Here is a 20,439-nt window from a genome sequence, read left to right on the forward strand (position 1 = left end):
TCTTCCAAAATATAGCAGAGGGAGGACCACTCCCAAACTCATTCTACGAGGCCACCATCACCCTGATACCAAAACCAGACAAAGATGTCACAAAGAAAGAAAACTACAGGCCAGTATCACTGATGATCATAGATGCAAAAATCCTCAACAAAATACTAGCAAACAGAATCCAGCAGCATATTAAAAGGATCATACACCATGATCAAGTAGGGTTTATCACCGGAATGCAAGGATTCTTCAATATATGCAAATCAATCAATGTGATAAACCATATTAACAAATCAAAGGATAAAAACCATATGATCATCTCAATAGATGCAGAAAAAGCTTTTGAGAAAATTCAACACCCATTGTTGATAAAAACTCTCCAGAATGTACACATAGAGGGAACTTACTTGCAAACAAAGCAAGTGACAAAAGATTAATCTCCAAAATTTACAAGCAGCTCATGCAGCTCAATATCAAAGAAACAAACAGGACAATCCAAAAATGGGCAGAAGACTTAAATAGACGTTTCTCCAAATAAGATGAATAGATTGCTAACAAACACATTAAAGGATGCTCAACATCACTAATCATTAGAGAAATGCAAATCAAAACTACAGTGAGGTATCACTTCACACCAGTTAGAATGGCCATCATCAAAAAATCTACAAACAATAAATGCTGGAGAGGGTGTGGAGAAAAGTTAACCCTCTTGCACTGTTGGTGGGAATGTAAATTGATACAGCCACTATGGAGAACAGCATGGAGGTTCCTTAAAAAATTAAAAATAGAACTACCATATGACCCAGCCATCCCACTACTGGGCATATACCCTGAGAAAACCATAATTCAAAAAGAGTCATGTACCACAATGTTCATTGCAGCTCTATTTACAATAGCCAGGGCATGGAATCAACCTAAGGGTCCATCGACAGATGAATGGATAAAGAAGATGTGCACATATATACAGTGGAATATTACTCAGCCATAAAAAGAAACGAAATTGGGTTATTTGTAGTGAGGTGGATGGACCTAGAGTCTGTCATACAGAGTGTAGTAAGTCAGAAGGAGAAAAATGAATACCATATGCTAACACATATATATGGAATCTAAAAAAAAAGGTTCTGAAGAACTTAGGGGCAGGACAGGAATTATGTATATGTATAGCTGATTCACTTTGTTATAAAGCAGAAACTAATACACCATTGTAAAGCAATAATACTTCAATAAAGATGCTAAAAAAAAAGGTGGTGTGTCTAGGCATCTAGTACAGTTTGAACACATATTAACTGAATGCATTGATGCATGAATTGATGAAAAAGTGACTGAAAATTGAACAAATGAATGTGTGAATGGTACAGATTTCAGGGTATACATGGAAAAATATATCCTAAATTTATACAAACAATTTGGAGTTTACTGAGGAAAAGAATGGTAGAATTCTTAAAAGCCAAGGCCCTTGATTCTTAAATTATCCTTTAATGTCTACAGGGCAAAAAAGTAGTGGGTCCAGCAAGAATAGCCAGAAATGGGCTCTTTTAGTTCCACAGGACTCTCTTGAGTCCTGTGTGTTTAGGAATTTAAGATCAGCATGAAGTTATGGTGACAACCTGTCCACACAATGTCCCCCTTTCCTTCTATCCAAGGAGGGATCATGACCTCATTCTCAGGGAAGTGGACTCGCCTCCAAAGCATTTGAGGACCACTTCTTTCACAGATTAAATGAAATGCAAAATGGGTCCAGTGCAAAACAAGTCTTACTAAGAGAGCATGCATGAGTTCTGGGGGGAAAAGTCATTGCTAAGTTATATATGTATTTTTTTTTTCTGAACCTTTGAAAAGATCAACTCTGGTTTCAGTTTAATTTTTTTTTTTTTTCAAAAGAAACCTACATGGCCACTGCTTCAAATTTGTTCCAGATGGATTTAGTCATAGAATGATTGATTATCCACTCAGTTGTGAGCTATGTGGTTAAGCTCAGAAATCTACAACAAACTGATCTGGAGCTGTGTTTCACGGTAAGTGGCAGAAAGGATAATCCTTAAACTGTTATTTTAGAGTCAGTGATGAGGAAAGAGGAATTTAGTGAGGCTACTTATGTCAAGAGAATGAATTAGTAAATGGATGGCTGAATATGAGGGAATCTTATGAGCATAGTGCTTTTTTTTCTCCTCTGTACATCATGGTAAAGGGAACCAGGTCTGACTGGGAGCCCCCCGAGGGCTGCCCCCTCTCTCACTGCCTGCTTCATGAATTAGCCCAGCCTCCCGGGGATCCTCCAGGCCCGAGGTCAGAGGCTGGCTTCTACCTGACTGCTGAGGCACCCATTTATCCTACTACCCACTCAACAGGCCCACAGAGGTTTTTATTACTGGCATCAGAGACACCTGAGAAAATCTGGAAGCTAATTTTGGGGGAGAGTGAACCTAGGAGAAAATGTACTGTTCTCTATACAGAGCTGTATTATGTACCTTAAAAAGCAATTTAAGAACATTTGGTCTGTTCCCATTTTCTTTAAGGAAAAAAAAAACCCTGTGCTTTGGATTTTGGTTATTCCATTTCACAGCTGCATTAGCCTTTTCTCTATTCTTTCCCTCTGGTTAAGTCACAATCGGGCCATCAGAATATTCTTTTGGGGGAGATTGGATGTGGCTGGTGGAGCTCCCTACATGTCACCATCTGTTTTTATTAGTTGTTCAATTTCTTGGCTTCCACCCTCACGGTGATTTTCTACTTTTGCTCATATATCCTTTCTCTTTTCCCTTTCCCTTAGAGTGCTATTCTACTTCATTACTGCCTCCTTGTCGAAAAACAAATCACTATTCTGCCCCTTATCATGATAACTGCTCCTCAGAACCGAAGAAAATTCATGTTGGATTTTATGGCCTCTGAATTTTTAGGTCTTACACAACTTATTTATTGTAACCCTAGGTTATATTTAGCACGTCTCCCAGTAGGATTTTGAGGCAAAAGATGTAAACATATTTAAACACAAAAATGATGACTAGGAAGCAGGCTTTTGAATAGGCTGTAGGAAGAAAAATGTGACTGAAACAGAACAGAGATTTCTATGAGAGAGATGGAGAACATTTTCCATGATTCCCTAACAAACACACAAATATTACAGATGTCTAGGACAAAAGTTCACGTTGAGGCAAGAACAGTGTTTATTAAATTTCTTTTATATAACAGGCATGTGGATACATGCTAATCTGCAAAAATAAAGGGAGTTTTTGTGTTTGCTCATAAAGTTTTTGTTTCACGGCTATTGTTTATTTGTAGAGTGGAGTAAAGCAGGATTTTAACTAAAAAGTCTGAAAATCAGAGGATATATTCATAATTATTTATGAGTGGTTTTGGAGAGGATTGATAGCATTTTAGAAGTTCCATATCCATGAAGAAGAGAAGGGTACATTCATTCAAAAGGAGCTGTTAGAAGCTGTGAGGTTCTTCTTTTGAACAGTACTTTGCCTGTTTCAACCACACCCATCAGGATGCGTATCTGAATGAGTGAGTCATCCAGGCTCCTGCACCGCTGGGGAGGTGGGTGCATTTTGCTTTTTAACTCATATTTTGCTTTTTGAAACCATTTAAAATTCTAGATTTAACTCTAAAGTTTTGGATGGAATCATTTCAGGGGGAATTTAATTACAGATTGTGGTAGGCAGCTTCTGACATGGCTCCCAATGATCCCAGACTCCTGGCATTCACACCCTTGACTGTGGGCTGGATTTAGTAGCTTGTTTCTAATGAACAAAATATGGCAAAAGTGATGGACTGTCACTTCAGTGATTGAGTTACAAAAGACTGTGACTTCAGTCTTATTAGCACTCACTTTCTTGCTAGCACTTTCTCCTGCCCTTTCCCTTGCTGACTCTGACGAAGAAGGCTGCTGTGCTGTGAGGTGCTCTAGGGAGAGGTATATGTGGCTAGGAGCCATGGAGGAAGAACTCATGAGAAATGCAAGCAGGAAGTGAATCCTGCCAACAACCACTAGTTGAGTGAGCTCAGAAGGGGATTCTTCCCAGTCAAGCCTTGAGACAACTGCAGATTGTGAAAGACCCAAAGCCTGAGGACCCAACTAAGCCATACTTTGATTCAGACCCAGAGAAGCTGTGAAGTAATAAATGTTTGTTGTTTTAGGCTGCTACGTTTTAGGACAATTTGTCACGTGGCAACAGATAACTCATAGGCTTCCTTATGCTTTTTGTGTAACGGATAATAATGCATGAGCTCAGGAAAGACTGATTGCTTTGGTTGTAAGCCTGGTTTGAATCTGAGGCTGAAAAACATCCTGAAATATGAAATGAACAAACCTGTAGACTTTAAACAGGCTGTTCTTTGCTGAAAGGTATTCATGTCCCCCAAAGAAGGCAGAAAATCTTAATTCAAAATTGAGAAAATAATAAAGAACCTGTAATATTTAATGTTGTCACCTTTATGTTTTAAATGAGTTTATAGTAATACATGCAAAAAGTATATTTACTCTGCACCAAAAAACAAAACCAAAAAAACAACTCCTTTCCAAGCTAGGATTGAAATGTAGTCCTTGGCTGTGGCATGAACCATTATAATTACCCGTGTCCGTGCCTTGGGGGAAGACTGCAGTGATCTAGTTTTTAAAGCTTCGGTGATTTGGTCCAGACTTTTAGCAAACAACCAGTACTAGGTGTGAACTGTTTTGTCAATAAAGCTTCAAGTCATTAGAACTGTCTGGTTTTTTGTTTCTGAGCCATTAATGCTATTATAATCACAGAATACACCTGCATTCTTCTCAGGGCAGATTTTAACTTGCTGTGGTATGTTTTCCTGATAAAAATGCCATTTGAAAGTCAAAGAAGAGTTCCTATCAATAGAAATAGTTTAAATGCCACGCACGTTATCAGTCAAGAACCATATAGCGACCACACTTCCAAGGCTTGTAGCCTAGATAAAGTGCACTCTCTTTACCTCTCTTTTTCTTTCTCATTCTTTTAAAATTATTTTGAATGAGAGCTGGAAGGGACGGCTCTTAATTTTGACAGCTGAGAAAGCTGAGGCCCAGAGTGGTTAACTGGTTTAATACAGAGTCACTTAGGGGAAGATTCAGATGGGAACCTTATTCTCTTGCTGAGTTTCATGGAGTTTCTGCCACTTTTTGCTGCCAAAGACTACTTTCTGGATCCTCCTGAGCATTCAAGCATAAAAACATTCCACTGCAGGAGAAAATTCTATTCATTAATAAGGGAAATATCTGTGCATTACAGCTGTAACTTTTACAATGGAATTTATATTGGAGAAACTGAGTATCTAATCAGAGGAGAAGAATATCTTTTTGAAAAAAACAAACAAACAAACCCACCACATGCAGATTTATTTCTATCCAAAGTATACCACACTCTGCTAACTGCAGAAAATAGAGAATGAAGAATCACTAGACATATCAGCTTCTTGGTGGGCAGCACAAATTGTCAGCTACTGGAAGATAGGCTCTGAATATACCAACAAAATCTGAGAGATTGTTAGAAATGTGAATCTTGGGTCTCACCCAACACCTACTGAATCAGAATCTTCATTTTAATAGGATCCCCAAGGAATTCACATGTTCAGTAAAGTTTGAGAATCATTGGTCTATCACACATAGCATATAGAAGATTCTCAAAAACATATTAGAGAATGGAATCCCAAATTTAAAGAATCCCTCAGACAATTTTATAAAAACAGAAAAACTGATTTATTCAGGTGTCACCTTTTCTTTTTTTCTTCATCAGTCCTTTGAGGAAAATATGTACGTGTACACATATACACAGGTAGAAAATGGTCACTGTAATACTATTTTACAAGATACTTCAGCAGAACCTATTTTTGATTAGAATAGTCTTATGCTTATGTCCTCTACTCTCCTATCTTGCTCTCTTTTTCTCTCTTCCAGTTCCATTCTACATCTCTTTTTCTGCCTCTCATTCCTCTTACAACTGCTCTTGTCTCCCAGAGTAAGAGAAGGTCCCTGGAAGAGAAGGATATAGCTCAACTGTTTGCTCTCTTTTGCTTTTTTTCTCCACAAATGTATTAATACATTCCTGGCCTCTACTCTCACAGGTGTTCACTGCATTTTTGCTTTTTCCTTAGATGATTGATTTTCATACTGAGTGGTGTGTGGTGATGGTAGGTGGTGTTGGGGGGAAAGTATCACTGTTACTTGAGTCACTCAGCAGAAGAGCCAGGGAAATTCTCATAACTGGCTTCACTGTTTCATCTTAATAATATGTGGTATATATATATATAGCTACCACCCTTATCTTTGGTTTCGCTTTCCGAAGTTTCAGTTACCCACATGGTCAACCATGGTCTAAAATTATTATATGAAGAATTCCAGAAATAATTCATATGTTTTAGATTGCCTGCTATTCTGAATAGTGTGGTGAAATACCTTGCCATCCCACTCCATCCTGCCCATTACATGAATCATCCCTTTGTCTAGCATATCCTGCCCATCAACCGATTAGTAGCATCTTGCTTATCAGATCCACTGTTTTGGGTATAGAAGTGCTTGTGTTCAAGTAACCCTTATCTCACTTAATACTGGCCTCAAAGCTTAAGAGTAGTGATGCTGGCAATTAGGGTATGCTACAGAGAAACCGTAAAGTGCTTCCTTTAAGTGAAAAGGTGGAAGTTCTCGACTTAATAAGGAAAGAAAAAAATTTTGTATGCTGAGGTTGGTAAGATCTACAGTAAGAATGAATCTTCTAAATGTGAAATTGTTAAAAAAGGAAAAAGAAATTCATGCTAGTTTTGCTGCCAAACTCAAACTGTAAAAGTTATGGCCAGTCCATGATAAGTGCTTAGTTAAGATGGAAAAGGCATTAAATTTGTACAATAAGATATTTTGAGAGAGAGAGAGAGAGAGACCACATTCATATAACTTTTATTACAGTATATTGTTATAATTGTTCTATTTCATTATTAGATACTGTTGTTAATCTCTCACTGTGCCTAATTTATAAATTAAACTATCATAGGTATGTATGTATGGGAAAAAAATAGTATATATAGAGTTTGGTACTATCCATGGTTTCAGGCATCCACTGGGGGTCTTGGAACATACCTCTCAAGGATAAGTGGGGACACTGTATTTAAAATCGATCAATGGGCAAGCAATACTTAAGTCATGAATTTTCAGCTACAGTAGTTACCCAGTTATGATCTCTGTAGTTAAGAGGTTCACCTAACTGTAACAGAGAAGAGAAAGTATTTCTTCTCCTTTAAGGGAAAGTGGTGTTTTCTTTTTTGCTGAGTAATAGAGTTGACATAACACTGATGTGTCATCTATTAGAATAATTTTAAGATGTAGCTCTCCAAATCAACTACAGAGGCTTGGTCTGACTTTGAATCTGCACGTGATTCTTATTTTCCTAATTTGAGATTTATACTGAGGAATAGGCAGGCCAGTTGCTTGCAGTTACTTTTACCCCCTTGTCAGGACCTCTACTTGATTTTTTAAGCTCTTGAGAAAATTCAAAACATCATTCATATTTAATCAAATAATTCATGCAGTCTTCCTTATTGATGTTGTCCTTATTCTCCCTTGTCATTATAAACTGTTCCCTTTAATACAAGACCAGAAACTGTGTATTTTACCAAGAAAAATACATACATTTTGTTATGGATTCATAATGCTTTCGGGAGTGTGTAATTGTGCCTACTCCTGACTTTGATATTATAACCAGCTTTTCTAATAATTCTTTAAAACTCTGTTAGAACCCTAATACTGTTTGTGGCCAGGTTTTTACAATGACAACTAAATAGCCCAAGCTCTTTTTCTAATACAGTGATATTCTATTTGGGGTATTAACCATCAGTGATAGCTTGGTTTATTGGAAACTATTGCTCTGGAATGCTTAAACAATCCATTTTTCAGCTTAAATTGAAAAATCAGAGAAGATTTTTTAGTTTACTTACAGTTGAACTCTAATTTACAATGGCTTTGATATTAAACATTTTTTTAAATGAACTAGTCACCAAATAATCTTTCCTGTTTTTTCAGAACTATCATTAGCTGTATAAATTGCACCACAATTAAATTTCCTTCTTTTATTTAGCTTCTTTTTATCATTAGCTTTCCCCCCCCAATTATTAAAGAAGGGAGGTCTTGGAATTGAAGTTTAGAACAAAGCCCAGCATCTTTACCAGCTTGTGTGGGAGGACATTTTTCTCTGGCTACCTTCCTCCCTGGATTAGGGTTCTGATGCGCCAAGTCGTGAACTAGTTTTACAAAAAGAGCCCACAGCTTTTACTGGGAAGTTTAATTAATCATGAATAACTGGAATTTTCTGCCTTGTTTGTCGAGTGACGTTTTATTCTTGGCTACATCCTGACTATATAATTTGCCAAAGTCTGAGGAATAAAAGAGCATGGGGATTCAATGTCAGTCCCAGATAAGTTATTTTCTAATCCACTCTATGATGGTCTATCTAAAAAATTTATTTTGTTAAAAATTCAGTTGCCCAAGAACGCAAAGGTAGGTCAGGATGGAATCCAGGTAAATCTCTAAGAAAGATTAGTCAAGACATGGTCAGGATGTTGCTGAAGTGTAAGACAACAGAGTCTTAGAGGTTACACCTTAACACTTTTATTTCTTTGTTGACTCTTTCTATATTCCATCCTATAATGTCTTTATTGATTAAATCATGTAGTAGCTGTCCAAGGTGCCCTTTCCCTTGTGATAGGTAAACACATGAATTTAGAAAGCAGTTCCCAGTGTTGATTTTACAAGAATAATGAGACGGGGAACTGTGTTCCAAATCATTTTAGAAGCATTATCAGCTTTGATCAGTTTAATTTTTGTACATGTTACTTTCCTACCAAAAAATGGTGCATTGTTACATGTTTGTGCACATGCATGTATATGGGCATGAAGTTGAGTGGGTATGTGTATGTGTGCATATGTGTGAGTGTAAATAGCTGGAATAAACTTAATCTAGGCAAGAAAGGGGGTATTTAGGCTGTGTGGGCAGGTTTCTAAGGTGTCTTTTAACAACTTCTTTTGGAATGTCCTTTCCTTTTTTAGACGAGATATCTTCTGATATCACAAACTGCTCAGAACAGAACATGGATAAGGGGAGAAAACCATCTTACATAACAGTATCTCTTTAGGCCTCAATTGATGAAAAGCAGCGATTAGGAAAAAAGCTTACTGGTGGGTTTTGAATGATGCCAAATACCTAAATCACTCATATATTTTAGGAGAATGATTAAAGTTGAACTAATTCTCTAAGAAGCTTCCTCAAATAAACAACAAGTTCGAGGGATTCAACAACAGACTCTGAAAAACAGACTTATACTGCTCTTCATAATTTTCGTATATTTAAAAATATTGAGATACTTAGGTTTTTTAGTGAATAGTGAAAAAGTCAGCAACAATTTAATGGCCTACTCATTTTGTGAATGTATGTATGAGAGGAGGGCTTTGCTGCCAAATAGTGAGATCTAACTAATCACTACTGAACAAAAATTCTTCTCTAATCCAGGTTGTGATAGACCTGGTCTCCAGGGTGGACATTGAATGAGAACCTCTGAGTTGTTTCCTGTTTTGGATTGTGTTCCACATTTCCACTCAAGGGAGTAGGATTAGATTCTCTGCAGGACACAGAGCTGTTTAGAGTGCAAAACTTATTTCACTACAGTCTCTGGAGTATCACAGATTTAACTATATGCACAAAGGCAGTTGCAATTTCCATCATGATTCGCCCTTTAGCTGGGTACACATAAAGCAATACACACAGCTTTTATGGTTGTCTCTAGTTCCATTGTCTACTTCACACTCATGTTTCACATACAGTTAAGTACGTAATACAAGCTAGCTATTAGCTCCCAAGGGGCCCTCAGTAATCTGTGTTCTTTCCTGGGCCCCTCGGATCCATGGATTTCTTTCTCACTTCTCTAGAAATTCAGTTCTTCCTACCTTGGGACCAGATCAGAACTGTGCTTCTTTAAGTCACCTACAACCAACTAAGTGACTTTCCTGGATTCTACCCTTTATCATTTTAACAGAATAAATTTAAAAAGAATAGTTTCATTCCTAGCCACAGCAATCAGTCAAGAAAAAGAAATAAAACATATCCAAATTGGAAGGGAAGAGGTAAAACTGTCACTATTTGCAGATGACATGATACTCTATATAGAGAACACTGAAGACTCCACACAAAATCTTTTAGAACTAATATATGAATTCAGCAAGGTAAAAGGATACAAGATTAATATACATAAATCTGTTGCATTTCTTTACACTAACAATGAAATATCAGAAAGAGAAAGTAAAAAAAAATCCAGTTTAAAATCACATAAAAAAATACTTAGGAATAAACTTAACCAAGGAGGTGAAAGACCTAAATGCTGAAAACTATATAAAACACTGATAAAGGAAATTGATGATGATTCAAAGAAATGGAAAGATAGCCCATGCTCCTGTATTGGAAGAATTAATATTGTTAAAGTGGCCATACTACCCAAAGCAATCTACAGATTTCATGTGATCCCTATCAAAATACTCATGACACTTTTCACAGAACTAGAATAAATAACCCTCAAATGTATATGGAACCACAAAAGATCCAGAATTGCCAAAGCAATTCTGAGGAAAAAGAACAAAGGTGGAAGCATAACCCTCCCAGACTTCAGGCAATACTACAAAGCTACAATAATCAAAACAGCATGGTATTGGCACAAAAACAGACATATGGATCAATGGAACAGAATAGAGAGCCCAGAAATAAACCCACACACCTACAGTCAATTAATCTATGACAAAGGAAGCAAGAATATAAAATGGAGAAAAAGACAGTCTTTTCAACAAGTGGTGTTGGGAAAGCTGGACAGCTACATGTAAATCAATGAAATTAGAACACTCCCTTACACTATATACAAAAATAAACTCAAAATGGTTTAAAGACCTAAATATAAGACATGACACCATAAAGCTCTTAGAAGAGAACATAGGCAAAACATTCTCTGACATAAATCGTAGCAATATTGTCTTAGATCACTCTCCCAAGGCAATAGAAATAAAAGCAAAATAAACAAATGGGGACAAATCAAACTTAAAACCTTTTGCACAGCAAAGGAAACCATCAACAAAATAAAAAGACAAGCTACGGGATGGGAGAAAATATTTGCAAACAATGTAACAGGCAAGGGGTTAGTATCCAAAATATATAAACAACTCATTCAGCTCAATATAAAAAAAAACAAACAACCCAATAAAAAATGGGCAGAAGACCTAAACAGACATTTCTCCAAAGAAGACATACAGATGGCCAACAGGCACATGAAAAGATGCTCAACATCACTAATTATTAGAGAAATGCAAATCAGAATCACAATGAGGTATTACCTCACACTGGTCAGAATGGCTATCAAAAAATTTACAAATAATAAGTGCTGGAGATGGTGTGGAGAAAAGGGAACCCTCCTACACTGTTGGTGGGAATGTAAACTGGTGCAGCCACTATGGAAAACAGTATAGAGGTTCCTTAAAAAACTAAAAATAGAGCTATCACATTATTGAGCAATCCCACTCCTGAGCATATATCCAGAAAAGACGAAAACTAATTCGAAAAGATACATGCACCGTAATGTTCATAGCAGCACTATTTATGATAGCCAAGACATGGAAACAATCCAAGTGCACATCAACAGGTGATTGACTTAAGAAGATGTGGTATATATATAATGGAATATTATTTAGTCATAAAAAAGAATGAAGTATGCCATTTGCAGCAACATGGATGGACCTAGAGAATATGATAGTAAGTGAAATAAGTCAGACAGAGAAAGACAAATACTATATGATATCACTTACATGTGGAATCTAAAAAATAATACAAATGAATCTATATTCAAAACAGAAACAGACTCACAGACATAGAAAATAAACTTACAGTTACCTAAGGAGAAATGGAGGGAGAGAAGGGATAAATTCAGAGTATGGGATTAACAGATACGAACTACTATATATAAAATAGATAAGCAAAAAGAATTTACTGCATAGCACAGGGAACTATATTCAATAACTTGTAATAACTTATAATGGAAAATAATCTGGAAAAAAAATATAACTGAATCACTTTGCTGTACTCTTGAAAATAACACAATATTATAAGTCAATTTTACTTCAATTAAAACAACTACATAACAACAACTACGAAAAAGATAGTTTCTGGTTTGCAGTCAAGGGAAAGAACCAAGATGGATTGCTCTGATCCCTTCTTCCTTTCTTGCTCTTATTTTATAGAGCTTCACCCAGTGTCTTGATTTTCTTCCAAGTATTAGAGAGCTTACATAATTATTTTCCAGCCTTGTGATTATTTCACTTCAAATATCATAAATATTAACATTTCCCCAACCCAACTGTATTTTCATTATTCACCATTAGATTTCTGAGGAAGGATATATTTGATATAGAGATGCATTCACTGGTTAAATGTCTTGTCAGAAAGTTAAAAGAATTCTAGTATTTCTAATTACTAGTCTTGCTTTAGGAATAACAGAAACTTATTTATTCACCAATGTTTGTTAAAAACCTAACAATCCACAATATAAAGAATAGACTTAATAGTTCCTTCTTTCAAGTGGCTTAAGCTTAAGATGGGAACTAGATATTTAAGACCTCCATTATTGTTTTTTATCTACTTTTTTTTTCACATATTTTTTGGAGTGTAATTGCTTTACATTGTTGTGTTCGTTTCTGCTGTACAATAAGTTGAATCAGCTATATGTATACATATATCCCCAAATCCCCGCCCTCTTGAGCCTCCCTCCCACCCTCCATTATTAATAAGAAGTTTGATACATATAGAGTTGGGAAATACACCTTATACACATATAGTACATAATTGCTCATTTTCAAGGATGGTTTTAGAAGTCAAGTAAACTTTAAGCCTGAATTCTCTGATGATTAAAAACCATTCATTTATTCAAACACACACACACAAACATGAAACATTTGCTTTGTGCCTTTTCAATAATAAGTAAAATGGGACACAGTTTGGGAAGATACTGAGACAGGGCTGGAGGAACACATTAGTATTTTGTTGGGGAGAGTTACTGAGGATGGAACTAGTCATAGATGTTTGCTCTGCAGTGCTTCAGCATCACATGTACTATCAAATTTTGTTTTCCTCCACGTACCCCTACCCCTTACCTCATTATCATTCCTATCAGCACCACCCTGCTTCTGGGGGCTCTCCTGGGAAACCACTCTTGCGTAGAAGGAACATGGACACAAAGCTGCTTTTTGCTTTTCCTGCTTGGCTATAAGATGGTTACTTCCCTCGCTATTCGGATCTTAATTTCCTCATCAGACCTCTCAACTTCCCCTCATCATTCTCTTCTAAATGTTCCATTCCAGGGAGGAACCAGGCTTTTGTTCTTGACTGCATTTCTGGGGACATGTTCTTTTTTCTGTCTAAATGTGGATTTGTAAGCTTACCTGTATCACATATTGGTTTTGCTACTACTTTTGGCAATTCATTATGTACTTCCTGTGATGTCCCATGTGTTAACTTTCCTGAGTTATATATTTTGCTTCTTTTATTGTTATTTTATAATTTATGGGTTAATGATGGTCAGTTCCCTGAGGACAATGGCCACTCCTTCCTTCTACTTTTATTCTATCAAAGTGCCTTACAACAGAAAGTGGTTCTTAAAATTTGATTGGATTTTATTGAACATTAACTGAATGGTTTTGCATTGTTTGATCAGTTTTGCTTGTGATATTGCCGGGTTACCCTTGACTAGTATGGATGTACAATTATTTCAAAGGTAGTTCAAGTTAGTTGAGTTGAGTTAGCCGAATATCTCAAGTTTTTAAGTCATTTTGTACACATTTACATAACATTGATTCACTCTCTGTCCCTCCTTTTAATTTGTGGTTATTTGAAATTGACAGCAATAAGCTGTTCATGCTGCTGCCAGTATCCTGGCACTCAGCCTTCCTTTCATGTCATTCCTTCATTTCATCTTTATTAAATGTTTACAAATCATTTAGGTTCAAGCTACAAGCCTGCAATTGTGGCTAAATGCTTTCAATGACAGCTGTTTTCTGCTGCCAATATTTGAATGCAGTTTTCTTGATCAGTTTTATTTTTGAGTGTGCAATTTGCAGTTACCTCCTGGAAAAAGAAGCATGGTAATGAATTTCAGATGTGGCATGAATTACTTATTTGTACCTTCGTGCAAAATCAAACACATTTGGGGCAAATTTTGTTTACTCTTTGGTTTCAAAGAATAAAATTGTGCCAATAATTCAACAAGTGCAAAGGCAATCCTTACAAATGGGGAAATTTGTTGATTTCAGAGACTATAGTTTGAAATTTTCTGCTGGAGAAAGAAATAATGAGCCAGTACCAGTGCACATTCCTGAAGTTACCCAGGCTTGCAATTCTAGTCTAATCTGCTTCTTTTTGCTTCTATGGGGAGAGGAATGTTCATTCTACAGTTAGTGTTAACTAGTTTTAACAAGAATCTTCTTGTCTTTGATGGGAAGTAAATCTTTGATAAAGTTTAAATTGAATAGAAGATACTTATGTGAATACTCTTCTAATATTTGATGATATTCACAGAATCTAAAGGAGATGTCAGCTGTGCATCTGATATTGAAAGGATCTCCTATCACTTTGGTAACCAAAACACACTTTAAGGCCAAAATCAGAGTCAACCTCCTCCTCTTTCACAACTCTACATGAACTGAACCTCCAAACAACAATGTTTGTGCCTTGAGTATAAGGGGGATGCCTATAGAAGGTAGGGGTATCACAGCACCAATCCTTACCATAGCCAAAGCATAACTGCAAGTTTCACTTACTGACAATTTAAGGGCAGTTACAGTATTTCACACTTGCAGGTTTTACAGACAGGTGCAAGATCTCTTGTTTTCTGGTTAAAATGTCCCCTTTTCCTCTAGATTGCACATATAGTCCTTGGTTTGGGGATATAGTCCTAACCAGGACTCATGGCCAATAATATTTAGGGATCAGAGCACTGGTGATAACAACAAGAAAGGTGAGAGAAATGAAATAGAAATATTATTCTGTCCTATAAGTAGAATGTATATTTTAGATGTTTTCTCTTCATTACTTCCCATATCCCACGTAAAGTATTCTGACCTTGCCCTCTCGTTTTTATAACTGAATGCAGCTTCCTGAAGTTAAGATTAAGTTAGGCCATTGGTTCTCACACTTCAGCAGGGATCAAAATCATAGAATTGTTAAAACACAGATTGCTGAGCCCCATCCCCAGAGTTTCCAATTCAGTAGGTTTGATGGGGCCCAAGATTTTGCATTTCTAATAAGTTACAGAATAATGCTAATGTTTCTGATCTGGGGACCACACTTTGAAAGTCATTGAGTTAAACAGTTATACAACTTAGTCTTCTGTTGCAGAAGAGTGATCATATTGACCTCTTCCATCCTTCCACCTCAAATAATTGTCACTCAATTTTTATGAAGGAATTTTAAGGAATTTTCTGACTGTGCATGAATCAGATAGATATACATATTATCTATAAAATGTATATTAAAAATGAGTCTTAAATTAACTGAAATTTCATGACTGCAGTGTTTGGAAAAGTAAATTATGAAACAATGCTAGATTTTTCAGGAGGAAATCAATGCAATTATACTGCATCAGCTTATTTTAAAAGTAATTAAGTTTTCCCTATAAACTCAACTCCTATCCATTTATATGGCCTTAGAGAATTTTCAGATGCTCAAAGGTAATTAACAACTAAACACAATGAAGTGTTAGTAAGTTAATACCCATTTTACTTTGTGCTTGAAATATTTCTTTTCTGCTAATATCATAATTTACTCAATTATAATCTTCCTTTTGCAAAATATCTATTTTCTGAGATCAAAGCTCTTCGCTGGGCTGTATAATTACATGTAACAAAAATTAGGCATTTCCTCACAAAACTAACAGGAGAAAACAGAGACCCTAATGACATTAGTGAGGATCAGCAAAAGGGTAGTGTTTGAAAGTTGTCTGGTAATGACAATGCCAAGTATGCTAAGCTACTTGATTACACTATAGTTTATAAATCCCCTTTTGGATATGTGATCATTTAAGTTTCAAATGAAAGAAGCCGAAGAGAGACATCCCTAGCATCTGAGAATATGTGCATGTTAGTTCAAGTTTCTCTTTTTTAAAGTAGATGTATAGATAATAACATTTTCCCTTTTCAAAATAGTATTTTAGTTATCCTTATATTTATAAAGAAACGTGAGGAGGATAATAGACGGTCCCCAAGAGCTTAGAGCTTTTTAACCCTGAGTGTAATTTTTTCATTCCTTTAGGCTTTCCAAAAGGCAACAGTTTTTTCTTTTTAGCTTTTTAGTTGCTCCTGTGTCATAGGTAATAATAATACAAATCAAATAAAATCATTGAAAATACAATTGAAAATTGAAAAAAAATTTTTTGGCAAATAAAACTTTATAATTGAAGTATGGTATTTAATTTAGCTGAGTGGTAAAATTTTTCCCCGTGGAAATGAGGATAGATGAGCTAACTATGGTATGACATGTATCTAAGTATGTAGGTGCTAATGTATAGGTATCCTACACATGCAATCTAGAACAATGTGGAAACTGACAAACTGGCGGGATCCTGACAACTGCAAAGCAAGGCTCTGTCCAGGTATATAAAGTTCAATGAAATATGGTTTTTCAAAGTTCAAAACAAATTGAAAAAACAGTCTTACTGGACAAACAATGCCTTAACCTGAAAAAGTGGCTCTAACATTCGACTTTTTCACTGTTGGCTATGATGTGCAGGACATTTGGTTATTGGGGGTTTGCTAGGGTGATCCACAATGCCATTTCCCCAGGACTGAGACATTTCCAGCGATGTGGGACATTAAGTTTTCAAACCAGGAAAATCTTGGGTAGACAGGGATGGTTGGAAACTCTAGGGTATGCTTTCACATCTCTCAGTTATACCTTATATAACACAAGCCAGGTATTGCACTCTGGATTTGGCTCCACAATCAGCTTCATTAGACGTTTGTATCAAGCTCATTTTTTGATGGTATGGTTTCTTTAGCAAGTTAGTAACGATACTTGTAAACCCTGCATGAGGTTAGTAATGACTTAATTACCAGCTATGCAAAATATTCTACCTTTAATTTTTTGAAAGTTCAATTAAGTGAACAAATTCCTTTGAATTGGGCAATTGATGCTTTCTCTTATTTGCCAGTTCCCAAATGATTTTTTTTTTCCTACAAGAATGGGGCTCTTGGAAACATATATATGATAAAAAAATTCTCAGCTTGAACTAGTGATTTCTAACTCCATATCCCTTGAAGAAGATAACATAGTGACTATGCACTAAAGATCCAACTTCCTTTTGGAGCAGATGAATATCTGTTGTCTTTGAGGTAGATAGTATTTCATGGAGAAATGAGTAATTTCTAAAACTTAATTTTTACATGACTCCAGGTATGTAACACTGAAATGATCTTCATGTAATGCGATAGCTGCCAAAGATGGGACCTGTCTTTGAAATTCTCAGTGTGAATGGCCTCCCCAGTATCACGCTCAGTTGGCAAAAATTACCTGAGAAAAACTGCTTACTGTGAGTTGATATTTGGATGTTATATTTTAAACCCGTTGGTTTTGCACAAAATTGAAAAACTCTGGACAAATAGATGAATAAAAGTTAAAGGATCATGTTTTCACAAAATGTTAAAACATGGAAAGCTGTTTAAAAATATATTTATAAAATGGAATACATTTATTTATTTATCTATTTATGGCTGTGCCGCACTGCATGTGGGATCTTAGTTTCCCGACCAGGGATTGAACCCACGCTCCCTGCATTGGGAGCTGAGAGTCTTAACCACTGGACCGCCAGGGGAGTCCCTAAAATAGAATACATTTAAAAATATCTAGTGGTATTTAAATTAGGTGGCAACTGTGATTGGTAATAGTGCATTCAAAGGCACGACTGACTTTAACATTGAAACACAGTTCAGATTTCAGCCATTACATTAAAAATGTCCTCAGCTTTAAGTGATGTAATGATAAACTGTACCTGTTGAAAAATATATGTGGGAAAAAGAAATAATTGTAATACAAACACGACCCATCTACAGGCATTCATTTATTCTGATCCAGCAACCATGGTAAATGTGTTTGGATTACTGGTCATAGGTATGCAACATTTAAAAGGGAGTGGAGATCTTTATTAAAACAGAAGGCTCGGGCTTCCCTGGTGGCGCAGTGGTTGAGGGTCCGCCTGCCGATGTAGGGGACACGGGTTCGTGCCCCGGTCCAGGAAGATCCCACATGCCGCGGAGCGGCTAGGCCCGTGGGCTATGGCCGCTGAGCCTGTGCGTCCGGAGCCTGTGCTCCGCGGCGGGAGAGGCCACAACAGTGAGAGGCCCGCGTACCACAAAACAAACAAACAAACAAAAAACCAGGAGGCTCCTCAAACTCCACAGTGATATCAGTAATGTAGGTCCTTGGAGCACATTATTGTTTCAAGCGGAGGTCCCCACACTTTCACATTGGTTATAAAATATTATTTTGTGCTGCTGGCCTGGAATGAGAATGTCATACATCTGCAGGCAATCAGAAGAAACTGGACTGCATGTTTGATTGGCTCAATAATAAACGGGCACAAGTGTGACTTGACTTATGTTAGTCAGGTTCCCTAGACAGATTATCCTGTTGTTATCATATGAAATAACCCCCTTTTATCAACAATTAAGTAAATCCACATTTATGGGTGCTTTGCAAAATTGTGAGGTGGGAAGAAATCCAACTTAAGCCTTAAGTCATCCAAAAAACTTTTAACCCTACTTTTAATGATACAGACCCCCAATCCCAAATTTTTGAAATTAGTTGAATTATGCAAAACAGTTTGGGTTGGAAATGCCCTGTGTGCCCTGTGTGCACACAATCAATGAATATGTATTTAGCATCTATTATAAACATTTAATAGTTTTAGCTTAAAATTAAAAAGAAATTCCCAAAGAATTAAGGATTATAAATATTTTAAAAGTAACTTACTTTGTAAGATAGTCTAAATCTTTAAGAAAAATTAAATCGGATTTCATTTTTATTATTCACTTTTTATTATACAGTTTCTACTGTAACCAATGCATGTTGTAAATCCTGAATATGTTTTATTCTAGAAATTTTTCATTCGATTCTAGGCATTGTTCTTGCTTTCAACCACAACTGTCAATGGTGGACCATAAACTACTCTGACAGTTTCTGATAAACAATCCATTCATTTACCTGGGTTTCCTTCTCCTAAGTACCATTAAAACATACATCTGAAGTGTAAAAAATAATTCAGTATGTAAAAGTCAATACTTTAAAAATTTCAGTAAAACTTTTCAGTTTCAGGAAAAATACCACCAAACCTTCCAATATAATTATATATTTAAATAACACAATTAAAAGTTGGTATCGTAAATAAATTCAAAGTATTTTAAAACCAGTATTCACTCAAATACACACACCATATATATTTTATATAAATATATATTTATTTGTAAATATCTATTTATTTATATATATAAATAACCTCATGAGGTTATCTCTTTGACATAATCCTTAAATTAAATATCTGAATATCAAGCAGATGCTGAAGCATTCATCATCAATATTGGAATTCTGACTCATGACAGTAACACAAAACAGATGCTAATACGATAGGTTCTCTGAAAAGTGACACCATCACAGCATGGGTTAGCTCTTGATGTGGGATACTTAAAATTTGAACACAAAATATAAAATAATAAAAGTCAGAGCCTGATGGGTTTCCTTACTTCATTTATAAACCATTTAAAATCTACTATATTTTATACAGAAGATAAAACTCAACACTGGTGAATAAGGGGCAGCATTCTAGAGGAATGCTGTTGCTTCTTTCACTTAATGCAGCAGCTAGGTGACCCCAGTTGAACCCTTCAGTGTTGAGGGAGGAAGGTGCTCTTCCTCATTCAGGCAGGTAGAAGGTAAGAACTCCTGGGCCCTTTCCATTGGCCAGGGGGTACCAGGCACTTATGGTGTCTTATGGGGTTTACCCAGTCAGCCCCTGGTAGTGAAAAAGTAGTCTGGAGCTTCTATTGCCACGCTAGGCAGATCTAAAAGGGTTTGCTAAGTAGGCAAAGAGGAAGAAAATCCCTTAGCACAGTCCAGTTAGTTAATATCCTACATGTCTTCAAAGCCCAAGATTCTTATCACTTTGCTCGCATGAGTCTACAGCTGTTTCTAGAATACACAGTGATGTGTACTCTTTGTGAAAATAAACAGAAAAACCCAGGCGGATGGTGCCATGGTGCAAGTGATATAAGCGAAATGTGCTCAAACGAGAGCTTAAAAATAGATATAAATGTGAGTGGGGGAGACTCGCTCAAAGGTAATGAGAAGCAGAAGTCCCATTTCTTTATTCCTCTGTGAGGAAAACAAG

General features: G+C 36.3%; 1 protein-coding gene across 2 annotated transcripts in view; it reads right to left on the bottom strand.

The window, feature by feature from the left end:
* EFEMP1 (EGF containing fibulin extracellular matrix protein 1) overlaps positions 1-20,439 on the bottom strand; it is a 67,079-nt gene that overhangs the window by 39,436 nt on the left and 7,204 nt on the right. The window lies entirely within an intron of this gene.

The sequence above is a fragment of the Physeter macrocephalus genome, chromosome 12 (genome assembly GCF_002837175.3).
Source record: "Physeter macrocephalus isolate SW-GA chromosome 12, ASM283717v5, whole genome shotgun sequence".
Classification (NCBI taxonomy): domain Eukaryota; kingdom Metazoa; phylum Chordata; class Mammalia; order Artiodactyla; family Physeteridae; genus Physeter; species Physeter macrocephalus.